The sequence below is a fragment of the Malurus melanocephalus genome, unplaced genomic scaffold, assembly GCF_030028575.1.
Source record: "Malurus melanocephalus ecotype Western Australia unplaced genomic scaffold, MMel_1.1 scaffold_317, whole genome shotgun sequence".
Lineage (NCBI taxonomy): Eukaryota > Metazoa > Chordata > Aves > Passeriformes > Maluridae > Malurus > Malurus melanocephalus.
Window position 1 is genome coordinate 471,325 of NW_026623549.1, and position 15,386 is coordinate 486,710.

The 15,386-nt window shown below is 43.8% G+C and overlaps 1 protein-coding gene across 7 annotated transcripts in view; it reads left to right on the plus strand.

The window, feature by feature from the left end:
* Nucleotides 1-9,257: 9,257 nt before the first annotated feature.
* PER2 (period circadian regulator 2) overlaps nucleotides 9,258-15,386 on the plus strand; it is a 44,530-nt gene continuing 38,401 nt past the window's right edge. For 6 of the 7 annotated variants that reach the window (XM_057377474.1, XM_057377479.1, XM_057377478.1 and 3 more), the window contains exon 1: nucleotides 9,605-9,686. The gene's annotated coding sequence lies outside the window, so the exon portion shown is untranslated. Of the gene's footprint in view, nucleotides 9,378-9,604; nucleotides 9,687-15,386 lie in introns of those variants that run through there. The other variant, XM_057377477.1, reaches the window with a different exon arrangement.

Here is a 15,386-nt window from a genome sequence, read left to right on the forward strand (position 1 = left end):
ACAATAGCTACTACTTCTCAAGTAAGTTCATTTAATGCCTCAATTCCTCAATTTTTCTGTGGAAAAATGTAATCAGAATATTTGTGTCTAGCCACAAAAGTTGCACACTTTGACTAAGCCATCAAGGTCTTTGCATTATCCTGATGCATCCAGAGGGCTGTTTTCTACACATTGACATTTTCTGTTTTGGCGTTGTTCAGGTTGACTGATTATGTTGTCTTGTTTGTCATTAATAAAATCTTCCAATTCCATTGTAAAAACAAGTATAAAATCTAAATGCACGTTGGTCTTCAAATGAAAGGCTGTAAGTTTCTTATGTTTTTTAGGCTTGTCGTGTGCTGTTGCTTGCATCAGAAAACACTGCATCAACATGGAGAAGCACCTGTTGATCCCTTCATGGAACATCTCCAAAGTCAGGAGCCAATGTGAAGTATGTCGCCTGCAGCTGCACAAAGGCTCCCTGTGTCATGTGCTGCATGGGAATGATCTCACCAGTTGAATGGAGCTACTGAACCAGTTATGGATGCAGTCTGACAGTCACAGAACAAACATGACTCATTTAAGAACATTCCCTACCTTCCTTTTTAATAACTGGTTTCTCCAAAGTCAGTAAACTAGAACTGAAGGGAGAACAAAGAGTTCTTCAGGGAAYTCTGCACGGTGTTTTCACACACCCCTTGCTGTGCTGCAGGAGCAYGTTTGAAATAGCTCCACAACAATTCCATCTTCTCTGATGGTGCCCAAGCTCTCACACTGTAATCACCTCTAGCAGCAGATATAGACATGCCAATACTAACAACAGTAACTCCAATATTAAGGAAGGGACAGTTCTGTATCCTGGATTTAAAACATAAAAGCTTTAAAAATASTACACGTTTGTATGCTGCAGACAACATCATCCATGATGAAGGTAAGGATGGTGTTGAGATAAGAACAGATTCTGAAAATAAGGGGATTTGTGTCTAGTTGGACCATCAAAGCTGTGTTGAGTAACTTCACACACAAGAGTGCTACACTTTCACCCTCAGTTTTCTTAACAATGGGGCTAATAAATTAATTCCTGCTATGCTTTTGCCTCTCAACCTTGCAGTATATCAGTTATCACTTTGATAAAACTTTTTGACCAAGTAGACAATATAAATTATAATATATCAGGGAAAACTTTGAAAATAAGATCTTTATATGTAAAACATTTTTTGTATTATAAAATCTTAACACCACCAATGCCATTGACAACTAAGAAAAATTCTGGATTATATAAAGGCAATTCAGGCTTCATTTCAGATGAAGCTATTAAAGCTTCATGCAAATATTAATGTAATTTTTTGAATGTGCTATACACAAGTCCTCATACTAGGTCTTCTCTTATTGTTTCACTTTGATTGTAGTGGACTGATGCTACAGAATTAACATGCTGTGGCATCCCATGTTGGAAAAAATGGAATGCATTCACTTCAGTAGCAGTGGCTATGTCTGGATGGGCTCAGTGCAATTTTCAGATATATTTTGTTAGTGGTCTCCCTAATTCATTGTACTGTAATCCAACCTGTGGCTGGGGAAAACTTTGTTCAAACAGATTTGGCTTCTGTAATTGATACTTGCATTAATTTGGTGTGAATTGCGAGATTGTCCATTTCAAGATTGGAGCTGTGGTCTAACAGCCTYATGATGTGGGAAGTGCCACATCTCTGGTCTTGGGCACTGATTTGTATTTTTGAGGGACCTGAATCCAGGTTCTMATGATCAGGTTTGCAGTAAGGTAAAAGCCTATAGATAGGGACACAATGTACTTTAATTGCATTTTAGAACTTGAGCAGGTGCTTTCTCAGTAGTAAGTCAGTATAGGATAAGAAAAGTTGATCCATTATTATTAGGTTCTAGTGAAGTCTAAAATCTGTTATTTGAAAAACATTCCCTTTTCTGGTTTGCTTTCTGAAGTGCCTTCAAGAGTAGCACAGCAGCCCCTCTGGCTAGGCCAAAGCACAGCTGAAGCACATTAGCCCAGTCTTCAAATATGAGCTGTTAAGTTTAGTCAAAACATCTGTTGCTTTTATCACTCTTCTTACAGTGAGTTRGGTAAGACTTCAAAAGAGAATCCCAGATAGAACCATACAGCAACTATCATAGTAAAAGTGTAAAGCTTTTCTGCAAAGAGAAATTCTCCTCTTTCTAGTAGTTCAGCAAGGGGGGAGCAGGTAGGAAACAATTCAGCAAACTTTAGGGCACCATGAGTTARGGGGGCAGCAGCTGCAAGGAAAGCAGTGGGGCCCAAGCCTCTGTGTGCTCCCCAGCTGGAGCAAGACTCTGGCAGAAGGAGGGAGAGGATTCAGCACTAATGACCTGGCTCCTTGGGTGGGCTTTCCATCCACTGAGCTCTGTGCCTGTCCAGACTTGAATGTGCCTTCATAGGCTGTCCCTACAAAACATGCTGCCTCAAGTTACTGTCTTCCCTGCACTGTATTCATTTTAAAAAGAACAAGAGTGCTATTACAGCATGAGAAGAAGCAATCTCCTAACTAAGSTCTGTTTTCTTCAGTATTAAATGAAGCCAGCAAAAGCTGCCACCATTGTTACCAACAATAGCTGGTTGGTAATGCACAGGGAAAGAGTAGGACTGGGGAAACAAAATGATAATTGTAAATTACCCATATCAATAAAAGGGCTGAAAGGTAGCTGGATATGTTTTTCAAACCTACTAGAAAGAAAGATACCCCGATGCTCACTCAGTTCTCTACCCAGACCCAAAGAAACCATGAGCCCTACAGGTTTTTTCTAAATGCCTAGAGGAGGCCTATTTCACAACTCTGACTTTTTGGCAAGGTAAGATTTCTTTCATCTTTCTGTTTTGTTCTAGCTATCCCATTTTTCTCAAATAYAGTTCTTTTGCTTTCTTGTAGCACAGCCTTGCCTCTAATGAACAATAATTAGCTAATATTAYGTAGGATTACTAATTCCTGCTTTCTTTTTATGTCCTTTAATCATTCTCCTTTAAGAAATGTAAGGGTTTGTTTTGGTTYGGTTTGTTGGGTTTTTCTATTCACTGGCTTAAACTACTTGTTTGATTTTTTTTTATTGTGTACTTACACAACAGAATCATTGAATTCCAGAGTTCTTCTASTGCTAATGAAGTATGACATGTTACAAGTAGATAGAATATGTCTCATTATGGTAATGAGTACTGTGTTTCAGYGCATTTCTATGTAAAAACGGCTGATGTGATCACTTTGATATTGTCYGCTTGTTTGCCTCTCCCCATTCATGCGGTAATTTTAAATGTATTGGCTGGATAGGAAGAAGTCCCAAGGATATTCCAGCCACATAATTTTCAAAACATTTTATACATAGGAAATTAGGTACACGAGGATTTTCTCCCAACAGCTGCCCTTAGGAAAAGGCTGTAGTTAAACTTGTACCAATTAAACACCAGATAACCCACAAAAATGGAAGAGATTTCTGCCCTCTTTGGTTTAGTTACTCTCTTCTTTTGAGCAAATTGCCAAAGGTGTTTATATCAAAGGGATTTATTCAAACAGACTTTGTATCAATCCTTTCAACCAACAACTCCTTGATTCTGTGTTTCAATGACAGTGTGCAAAGTGAGCTGTCCTTTCTCTTTTCCTTTTAATTTATTAGAATTAAACCAAAAGAATTTCTGAATGCTTATCAGAAAATTTTATTTATTGGCACAATCTCTAAAACTTTGTTTACTGAAGTCTCTTGAATTGACTTAGTACAAGGGACTTCTGCAGCACCCAAAAGGCTTATTAAAATCCCTACTTTGTTTTCAGTAGTGTGGCAAGGTATGMCAGGCTTCTCTTCCTGAAGCAAACTCAGCCAGTCACTAAACACCCTCTCCTGAAAACAAATGCAAGCTTCCGCTGACTTCAGTAGCAGCAATGATCAGTTCAAAACAGCTCAAGTGTGAACTAACACCGGAAAATTAATTGACACAGAGGAGTAATGGGAAACTCAATCTGAAAATGAAGTGTTTTTAATTAAGATACACTCTCCAGAATTATACAGAAAGACACTGTTTCCTATTTAAAAGTTGGCTCTTCCTTCCGCAACAACTACAAATCACTGGTCTATAATTAGTACRGTTAGTGGAAGGAATAGCTGAGTGTCTGGCTGAAGTTAGGCTTGTGACTGTSATAGGGAGGGCAGTAGGTGTGCTGGAACAGATTCTAGCTAGTTGTCACTTAGCCTCCAATTTCTTAAAAATGTTTCCATTATAATCTGTTGATATTACCATGTTTCTTAAAAATGAAAACAAAGTAAGGAAGAAGGGTGCCCCTAGATTCCCAGTAGCAGAGAGCAGCAGCATACTCCCTTGTATGGTGATTGTCAGTTTACTGATTGTCAGTTAACCTGTGAACAAGTACAGCTCCAATCCCATGCAAGAACCTAATCCAACATTTTATGTAATGATTATTTAATAAAAATKGCATAAATGCTCATTGATGGAGAAGTGAGTACCTAGATCTTGTCTCTCTATCCTTATTCTGTTTTTAAAAGGAAGGTATGTGTCTCACTGTTTTTATGAGAGTTGATAACATCTCACTCTACCCCAGTGAGTCCAAAAGCAGATCATAAATGCGATGGAGCTCAGTACTGATTCTGGTCAGMAAATGCAGAGTTTAAACCAATACCAAGAGCGTGAATTAGGCACCAGTGGGGAGGTAAGGGTTGGAATACACTGTGTCATAGGCCTGGATGCTCAGGTGTCTGTTGAGGAATTTGGATGTTTCAAGAACACCTCCTAAATGTGGCCACATTTAATACAGACTGGAGCGCACCTCAAGCATCAAAAGCTGTAGAAATATTTTCTGCCTGTCTCATTGCCTTTAAAAGAGTTTTCCCATTCCCTGTCCGTGACATACCTGGACTTCAGAATGTACTTGCTCTCCAAGGAATCAGATACGGAAGCTTGCAGGCTGCAAACTAACTCAGGGAGCTTTCTGAGAGATTAAATTGAACTGACTCACTGAGGGGCCAAGAACATAGCAGAATGGGAAAGTAACAGACCACATAACCATGACTATTTGGTGACAGCAGTGCCAGCCCCTTGATGAAAGTGAAATGTTAGATCAGCTCAGAAACTCTGTGAAAGCTGTCTCTGGCATAAATGTGTGGATAGTTTTAAATGGTGAACCCCAGCCTGATGTAATCACTTTCTTTCAGGGTAGAAGAGAATGTAAAAATTCAACACAGCATCCAACACAGCAGGCAGGAATGAGGATGCACTTTTCTGCTTGGCATCTCTTATTASCTCTCTTATGCTAATCTAATGACATGCAAATTTCATTTAAGTGCCTAACTCTGTAATTTGATGTTCCTCTTGGTCCTGGATCCTTGCTTCAAACCAAAATATGTTCTTTGATCCTGTTTTGGTTTGGCTTTTGTTCTCCCACAGCTGTGATGTAATCCAAMCAMAAACTTCTTTCATGGGRTATTTTCAGTCAAATTGGTTTCCTAACCTGACTAACAGTACAGTTGCATAATCTCTGATTTTTAACTCAGTGGAGAGGTGGTAGGACTGTTACTTTTGGTGGATGTGTAAGGTCTTTGATCACCTTAGGTAGACTGTGAAATCACAAACTATCACTCTCCAAATTTCAAACTCTCTTCATTCAGTTTCATGTGAGTCTGACCACAGAAAATGAGTTGCTAACACACACTAAACAGCAGGATCTCAGACCTGGAGTGCTCTGAGCTGTTTGCTTCTAAAATCATGCTAATGGGCTTGGAGATAAGCACATGAAGGTACAGTGGTGAGATATACCCCTTCCATTTGTGTCCTTCTAAAAGAACAATTCAGGCCTCCTTCAGGTGTCACTTTTCAAGATATTTAGAACATAAAATTACACTGCATTTKCCAACAGAATCTGAATTTAATGAGAATAGTCAGAAAACAGTAAGAATACACACAGGATGAAAAACTACATTTCCCAGAAGTTGTTAGCAAAGGTTTTCTGTCTGGGCTCAAGCAGACACTTCTGGACTTTTGAAATGCAGCACATTTCAGCAACTTGCTGCTTGAGTTGAAGTTCCTTCTCATGTTTCTTACATTCCTTTACATTTYAATCAAAGCATTTTCAAAACTGTATGATATTGCTGCCTATTTGTTGTAGTTTGTTCCTACACTTTCCAATGCTTTTAGTAAAACCTGTCCATATATTTACTGGCAATGAGGAAAGTGGGTTTTTTCCTTCCCTYATTCTTTGTCTGTACAGAGAGTAACAGTGACGCCTTTTGCTCATTAGCAAAAAAAAGCTTTTCCGGATCTTTGCAAGAATCAATGACTGTCAGCGTCACTGTAAATGGTGAGTAATTAGACCTAGGAAATGAAGAATTAGACGTGGGCTCCAGCTGCAAAATATAGATTTTTKTTTTTAATAACATACAGTTCCATCAGTCCTGTGGTACAACTTGAAACAGATAACTTCTACACGTGGATAAGGAAGCAGAGTTATTCCAAAACAGGGAGCCTTATTTCCTTAGCAAATCCAAGCAAGCAATCCTCAGGTAGTTTTTCAGATGGTCTCAAATTATTATTTTTCCATATTGAAAGACTTGATTTTTTCTCTCTGAAATATGTTCTGTCAATACGTTGCTGCTTATCAGAACTGACTGAAATGCTTTAACTGAGTAAGAATTTTACTTTTTTTAAAAGTAAAAAGGAAAAAGTTCAGCATTTGTGTGTGTGGGTAAAGATCTGCTAACAAAAATCTGAGAAGCAGCGGGATTCCACAGTCCAACAAAGAGCAGCATTTTCCTGGCGAGACCGCACGAGGGAGCCGGGCAGCGCTTAAAGCTGTGCCCCACCTCGCCAGGGCAGAGCCGCCTTGGAGGAGTGCCAGTGTGGGACCTGGTGTGTCACACGGCGAGACACACATASAAAGGGCTTGCCTAATACACGAATGATTTATTCTCACCGTGCGTGCGCCAAGAGTTACAACTGAACACAGACACACAAAATAAAGAAGGCTGGGAAAAATCCCGCAACCATTTTAATGCTTTTTTTACGATCTTTGTATTCTTTAGAACCGTTTGTGTGTGCATATACCTGCTGCTATAAAAACCCTTATGTTATACTTACCAGACAGAGTGACCTTAAAACCTGTAGAACCTATAAAAATTTGCAACCATTTTATTTTGCTTTGTTTCTTAGTAGATGAGCCATTSAGTCAATAGCAACGTTCACTCCTTTGGAAGCCATGTGCCTGCATTCTTGTTATTTTAGATTGGTGGTGTCTGGAATAACTTATATCTACACACATGATTTCTCTTGTGCCAATTTTCTGGTAGTTGCAGAATTTGGACTGAATTTTTTCAGGATGCATAATTACATTTTGAGTAAAACTGCTTACCCTGGATTTTGGTACATTAAATATAAAGCTGTAACTACTAAAAGGTGGTATGGATAGAACTTAAAAATTATTCCCATAAGYTTGAGTGAAATAACTGATTGGTATCCCTTTAAAATAAGCAGAACTCAGGTATTGCCTCTGGTAGTTACTAGGGTAGAAAAAGTACTGGTTATTTGTGGTGGTTACTGTTCTSCTGCCAGGACTGGCATGCTGTGCTGCAGTGGGGAATGCATGTCCTGGAAACTCATTTAGCTCGAACACAGCACTATAGTTTGCCATCCTCCTCCTGTTTGCACTCTGATGTGGAGTGGGTAGTGGGAAACTCAAGGTTTTGCTTTGGTTGAAGTGCCTGAGTTTGAGTCTGTGGYAAGAGACCACAGCCCTTAGCACACAGCCAAGGATGGATATTTTTGGCACATGACACAAGAAACAACATCCCATGGAAACCAAGAACATCATTCCACATGCCTTCAACCCTAAAGCTGAGAACTTACATAAAGATGATGAAATTCTGGATATGAAGGCCTAACAATAACAATGAATTGACCAAGCTATACAGTGACTACCTAATTAGGATTAATCTTAAAATTAGACTCCTCGGAGGAGTGTGAACTAAGAATGGTATCCTGGTAAGCTGACTTGTGCATTGCAACAAATCCAGTTGCAGAATCTGGCCCTAATGCTTCCGCTGCCCACCCCCTCTCCCGTCCAGCAGTTAAATACTCCGCAGTCCTTTACCCACAGGCTGTTTCTGTAACAGTCCCAGCTTAAATATCTGTATACCTAATGGACTTATCCTTAACACCACAGTGAGGGAGGGAAGCGGCATTAACCTCATTTTACAGATAAACAGTGGAAGGCCCTGATGGCTCTGTCCTGTGTTAYATCCTATGGAGCAACAGCATGTATGCAGTGAGTGTAAAATGCTGTTAGGCCAGACTGTGGTATTGGCACCAGAGAGAGCTTTGGCATGTCACCTGCTCCTTCTTTGTAAAGCCATGTACCACAATGGAGATAGAGGAAGCTCAGAATATGGATAAATTAATGTCTTAGCTACTGAATGCTCTGCTTAGCCATGGMAGATGKGGAGACTGGACCAGAACYCAACTGTTTAGTGCTGGGTTATCTCACTGCTGAAATGCAGTGACTCAGAGCTTAAGTTCTCTCACCAGTGTAGAATGGATGGTGCAGGGGCCTGAGAGAAAACCTGTGTGTCTGACGTACAAAAATTAATTTCTTTGTTTCTGTAGGATAGGAAATGTCTGTGAATGTTTTGCTTGAACAGAAAGGGGAAAAAAATTAATAAATATGAAAAACTTTTWAAAATAGCTGGAATGGAAAGTAATCTTAGATTAACGTGTTACTACTGCACGGGGAACTACTGTTCCACAAGAGAACAGTACATACCTTTAACATCTCGGAAAGTCTTAGTTTAATCATTGTTGTRGTTATTCAGACTGATGCTGACCGGCCGGTACCGGAGAAAGCTGCAGCCCTGCGCTCGCCTGCGCTGCACTTTGCTTTGTGACCGGCRCCTCCCGAACAATACGCGGGGTCAGTTTCGAAACTTCAGGGTGTGCACTCAGCGCGGGCGGCAGCACCAGGAAACGGGATACGGGCGCTGCTGCCTTATGTAAGCGAAGCGAGCGCCAGCAGGGTGACCCCTGAGGCTGCGGTGGCAGCTCGGCGGGCCCRGGCGCTGTCGGTGATCGCGGAGCCGCCCCTCAGCCCCTGCCGGGCCCGCCCGCGCTCAGGGGCCCGCGCAAGGCCCGGCGCGCGCCCCGGCCGCCAACGGCCTCTATCCGCGCGCGCGCCCGCGCGACACGTCACGCGCGGCTCCGAGAGAGCGGGGGCGGAGCCGCTCTCCCTGGGGGCGTCACATGACCTCATCCCCCCCATCCTCCTCGGCCCTGCGGTCCCGTAGCGGTGGTGGCGGCGGGCGGGGGACGCGGGCGGAGGAGAACAGAGCGGCCGCGGCTTCGGCGGGAGGCAGCGCGGCGGCCGGSGGTGAGTGCGCTCTGGTGGCGGCGGCGCGGGGGAGGGGAGAGGCGGGCCGGCGGCGGAGCAGACTCGGGAGGCGGCCGCGGCGGTCGGTGGAAACATGGTGCCACACGTGAGGCTTATGTAAAGTGAGCGGCGGCCCGCGCGGCCAATGGGAGCGGCGCGCGCCCCGCCCCCGCCCGCGCGCCGCGCTGGCGTCACGCGGGCGCGGCCAATGGGGGCGCGGGCGGGGCGGGCGCGCGGCGGCCGGTCACGTTTCTGCCCGTATGAAGCCCGAGCCGGGACGCGCCGGGCCGGCGGGACGAGCTGCGCGCGGTGAGTCGGGGCCCGCCGGGCACGCTCCCCGCGCCGGGAAGGGGCTGGGGGGCTCGTGGGAACTGGCGGGWGGGGGTGGCGAGCGGCGGCCGCGGGGGGCACAGGGGCTCTCCCGCCTCCCCCGCCCGCCGGGCCGAGGTTACATAACCCCCGCGCCGGGGCTCTCCGGTTGCTGGGACGATGGGTGCGCGGGTCGCTCCTGTGCCGCGGGGTCCGTCCCGCTGCCGCGCCTGGCCCGCTGGGGCGGGGGCGCGAGGGGCTCTCTCTTAACCGGGGAAGGGGCGGCTGTGACACGCCCCCCCGCTCCCCGTGAAACTGCAGCGAGGGAAGCGGCCACGGGCTGTGAGTCGCTCCCCCGGGCTGGCTGCGGGGCTGAGTGTGACACGGCTCCTGCCCGCCTGGGACCGGGAGGGCGTCCGGGGGTGGGGGGCACAGACACACCCACAACTCAGCGGGGGCTGGGACGGCAGCTGGGCACTCCGAGGGGCGGCCGTGTGGGGCTGGGCTGGGGCGCAGAGGAGGCGGTGCTGCCCCTGGCCCGGGGCGAGGGAGGAGGCGGCGGACGGCGGTAGCTGCGGGGCCGGASCCGGTCCCCCGGCGGGGTTCCGCTTTGGCGTCCCTGCTGGCCGCGGGCTGCGGCCGCGTCTGYGCGAGTGGGCAGCGTCCGGGTGCGGGGCGGGCGGACAGCGAGCCGGGAGCGCGCGTGTCCCGGGCAGTGAGCGGCTCGGCCGGCCCCGCTCCGCGCCCGTCCCGCCAGGGGACCGTGCTGGATCCCACCCGCGGGCGGGATACTTCGCCTGAGCAATTGTGTGGCAGCGAGTAACAAAATCTCAGCGCTGCTGAGATGCCTGAGCTACAGGTAGAGCAGGCAACAGGTGCTGTCCATTTYTTTTTTTGGGTTGCCTGTAGTTGTAAGGACGCTCTGTTCCTTGAGACGGTGTGGTTGTGCTGCTGTTCACATTAGGTGCATACTATTACATGCATGATTACAAAACGCTTTATGTAAGTATAGTTTCATGCAAATAGATGAGCAGCTTGGTAACAGTCRAGCTGACGCTTTACATTTGACTTTTTGTAATAGGGTAGGATAAGGTACAGCGTTTTTCTGTRTACCACAGCTTGAAAAGCCCCCCCAAGAGGTCGGTGCTTGGAAACTGCAGTGCTTTGCAGGTGTATTCCAGTGAATGAGTAACTTGGCTGAGACASTGCATTGAAGTATTTTGAAGTCACAGAATCATTAGGCATGGAAAAGACCCCTAAGATCACAAAGTTCAACTGTTTCATCCCTCTATCCAATCAAAATCTACCCTGTTGCAGTTTCAAACTGTTGCCTCTCATCCTGTCACTACAGGCCCTGATAAGAAGTCTTTCTCCTTCTTTCTTGTAAGCACACATTTTTCTTTTCCAAATGTAAGACGCTGAAATTTACTGTCTTGGACATCTGAGATTGAATAGCTATCACAAGTAAAGGGAAAAAAAGTAGAAATTCTGTCATGATTCTAGTGATAAGAGTATCTGTCAAGTCAACAGTAGAGTAAAAACCTGATTTGCTTAGTGAGGAACCCTTTCAAGTTGCCATCATTATTTCAGCCACTGTTTGTTGTTAGGGAGAGTGCCCATATTGTTGCACTGTAACATCAAGTTCCTTCTTCCTTGTGTTTGTATGTGTTTGAGTGCTTTTATGATCTTTGTGTTCTGCCTTTGTCTCTGAAATGTGCATTATTTCTGCAAAGTGAGGAAGTTTCATTGGAGAACTGGACTGTGTCCTCGCTCCATGCAAAGCTAGCTGTTAGTCTGGTGATGAGGACACTGGCCTGAGGGTGTGGAGTCCTCATCCTGGACTGTGAAGGTTGCTTACCTCACTAGTAGCATAGAGAGGAAAAGAGATGGCCTTTGGCCTAGAGTAGAAGAAGAAAAGTAATATCCTTCAGCTTTGCTGAGTTTTTGGCCATTTCAAGGTCGAAGGAAAATATTTTAGTTGGGTGTCATAAATGTCAAACCCTGTGGTTGAAAGAGTATGGCCTGTCCCGCGAAGAAGTAGTTTGGCTTGATGTAAGAAGTTTAGAAGGTAAAGGCATGGAAAGCAGGTTTTTGGTTTTTGTGCACTTCTTCAGATTTGGCAAGTGTTTTGGTTTCACTTATAATTCAAGGACTSCATAGTTTTGCTGGAATTTTTGTTTATTTGTCCATTGGTGTGACATGTTATAGGCTTCCTGTATTTGTTTTAGCAAAGAAAAATCTAAGTAATCTTCATTTTTACAGTTTACTCTTACTCTTTTTGGATTTCCACAGAGAAGCATTAAGGAGACAGCATGTTCTTGGCATAATACCTTCTCCACTTTTTCTTYCTCCAGTCATAAGATCAAAGTATCTAGCGACACAGTTTATCAAGTAAACTTACTTGATTCTCTCCATGAACTATACATTCTTACAGTAATAAGCTTTTATAGTAAACTGAGATGTTGATGGAGTTTAGTCTCAAAGTATGAGCATAGAGTGAAGTGAGGARAGTGATTGGCAGTAGAGTTCTGGATGTTTCTTCTACCTCAGACTTTTATTATGACCAGGAAGTGTTTGGCTTAGATACAGACAGATAAACAGTTTTCTTTTTCCTGGGCTCTTGCCACACCCTTATTTCTCTAACACCTTTACAGTATTAGAATATGCTTTACTGCAGAAATTCTTTTTTGACCCCCTAAAGTATAAGTAAATGAACAAGTTACCATGGGATTAAATATATTTGTTGCAGTTTAGAAGCAAGAAGATTACCAGTAGCCAGTAGAACAAGTAAATTATCACTAGTCTAGATCAACTGTGGTGTTGTCTATAGGGTTGCTATGGTTGGCCTATGTTAAAAGGAACGTCATGTTCTTAGCAAGGCCTTGTGTAACACTTGGCATGAATGTCCCATAGACACTGTTATATTCATAATGTTACCACATCATAATTACTAGATCATCAGGTGTTTTGAAAAGGAATTTTTGTCTCCAGTTTTGATTGCATGGCCTAGAATTCGTCTGTGAGGATGGTGGATTATAGAGATTTTTAACTGGATTGTCTTACAACATTCATACTTTCCACATTCAATTATATCCCTGTAATGCAAGTTTTAAACGGCTTAAATATTCATTATGTTAATTTAGCTTGTCAAGCACTGAACAGCGAAGGAGTCAGTTAATACCTGTATTATTCTTTGTGATATTGTTGTGTTATTCAAAAAGGCTTTGACTTGTACTTTTGGATACGGATGAGGYTGGATGCAGAAAATGTTGGTCTCGAAAGTAATGCTGCTGCTGTTTTGTGTCCTGTATAAAAAATGCTTGTCTGCTGATGGTGTTTTGTGTCCTGTGCAAAGAGTGGCTGTCCGCTTTCCTGCTTTAACTGCTGCCTTAGACTTCACTGCTGTAGTGGGGGTCAGGCTATCAACATTGGTGGTTGTAAGGCAAACACTTTGCTCACTAATTGTTGGCTAGTGAAAAACAACTCTGCCTTCTGACACTTAGGGCTTTGCAGCTGGGCRAGGGTGCTTCTCTTTAGTTATAGGCAACATCCCTCTTTCTGTGAAGTATGTTTAAAGGACATGGAAAAAGAAAATGTRGCAGTCAAAACCACACTTCAGAGGGTATTGGTTTTGCTTTCTGGTGCTGGGATTTCTTGTGGCCCCAGGCTGTGAAATACACTGTATTTTGTGAAATACAGTGTGGTAGAGAAGACCAGAATGAAGAAGGGCCAGATGATTTTTGTGCAAAGCCTGTGGAGAGCTTTGAAGTGACTCTTTGAGCGTGTTCTSTTCATGCTGCCAGGGAGCCAGCAGCCCATATGTAGTAGGCAGGCACCCGAACACATGGGACTCCACATGCCTGGGCGTCCATGCCTTGATCTGATGCTCTGCTAAGTGGCTTAGCACATCACCAGGCACGCTTGTGCAGCCTGCTTGTACTCTGCCTGCCAGCAGYGCTGGGACATGGGCAGGCCAGCCTTCTGTGCCTCTGCTTTGTATTTCTGGCATTACCTTGAAGGGTAGATGGGGTCTTTGTCTGAATGCCTGCACTGGGCTTGTAGCAGTACAGAATCTTTACTTGGTCCCCTCTCCCTCTTGAGGAATTGCTAAGGGACAGCTCCGATATGTCGAGTTTCATGCAAGTTGCACAGGCAGTGGTTCTGAAGTGCCTATTTCCCCCACATATTTAAGAGAGGTTATGAGAATTTGTGTGAAAACTTTTGTAAAGTGAATAATTTATTGTACAGGTGTTTTCAGCTACTGGTGAACTGCTGCTGAAGTAGTGTTTGGTAGTCCTAGAGGACCCTTCTGATTTCTCTGATGTTTTTTGATAGTCTGATTTAGACAACTTTGCTTGTAAACACAATCAGAAGTGAGGCTAAATTTGCCTTCTCAACATATTTAATCATGGAATATGGTTTTCCTTTTCCCTTCATTTTCTCCCAATAGGAAGGAAAATTTTATTGAGGATGCTAAAGGGGTAATGAATCAACATGCTATTTACATGATGAAATGCAATTTCCTGGGGCAAGAGGATGAGGAGTTTCTGCAGATGGTGTGAGCTTCTGCASAAGTTCAGTACAAGCAGTGCCAGTGTTGATCCTGACAGGATGTGATGCTAGGAAAGAAACCTCATCTGCATGCCAAAATGTCTGGGAAAGACTTYAGTTTTGCTTACACCTGTTTTTTTAGCATACCATGGTAATTCTTAATGCTTGATTTTTCTTATAGATAGAGTAACTAGAGAGGGGTAGAGATTTCCTTGTATAGATGGCTTTTTTTCCAGTAGAACTGGCTTTTTAGAAGTAGAACCAGAACTCCATCGCCTTTCTATCATCCTGTCCTGAAACAGAGGTACTTCACTGTTAAATAACATCTGCAATTTATTGTAATTGAAGCTTAGGGAGACAAGATGAAGTGGTGAGGATGTCCAGTACTTTCCTTTTTGCTTGGTTTCACTTCCATCATCCTTATTCCTTGCAGCTTTTGTATCTCAGTACAGTTTTTGTGCTTGACCTTGTTACCTGTACTTTCGTGTTTCTGCTTAGTTTCTTTAATTGTRCAGAGATCTTCAGTATAAAGCACTTACTTGCTTTCAATTACATCTCTGCCATGGGTTCTTCTGYGGCTTGAGCTCTTCTTTCAGTACTAATACATCCAACTGCAAGGACAAGTACATCATGTTTGTTAGGTTGCTGCGCTTTTTGGAGTGTATTATTGATACGATRGGGAAGAGAATTAATTTGGCACAGCGTCTTCCAGAAGGGGACTTTGATTCTGACTGAAATTTTGAACAGGGTGTGAACTACAGCAGCGTCTAAAGAGCAGCATTAGCCTGAAACTATTGTTAATGTGATAACYCATGGTGAAATTCTGTCCTTTTCCTTATGGGGGAGGAGCAGTAGATATGCAAATATACCATTTAATGGGAATGTCAACAAGTACTAAAGCTGATACATGGTATTGAGATACTTTTAGATCTTGGTTTCATCTATAATAAAGGTGAAATACATGACTTCATGGTGGAATGKGATATTTTTTCCCTCCTTTCTGTGATGCTTGGAAACCTCAAATGTATAATTTTTGTCATTTCTTTCAAAAAGGGAAAGAGTTGACATGCAAATATTAGAGCTCTGACTATTGATGGTGCTTGATGGTCTCTCCAGTTCTCTTGAGAAGAGAATAGCATTTTCTGATTA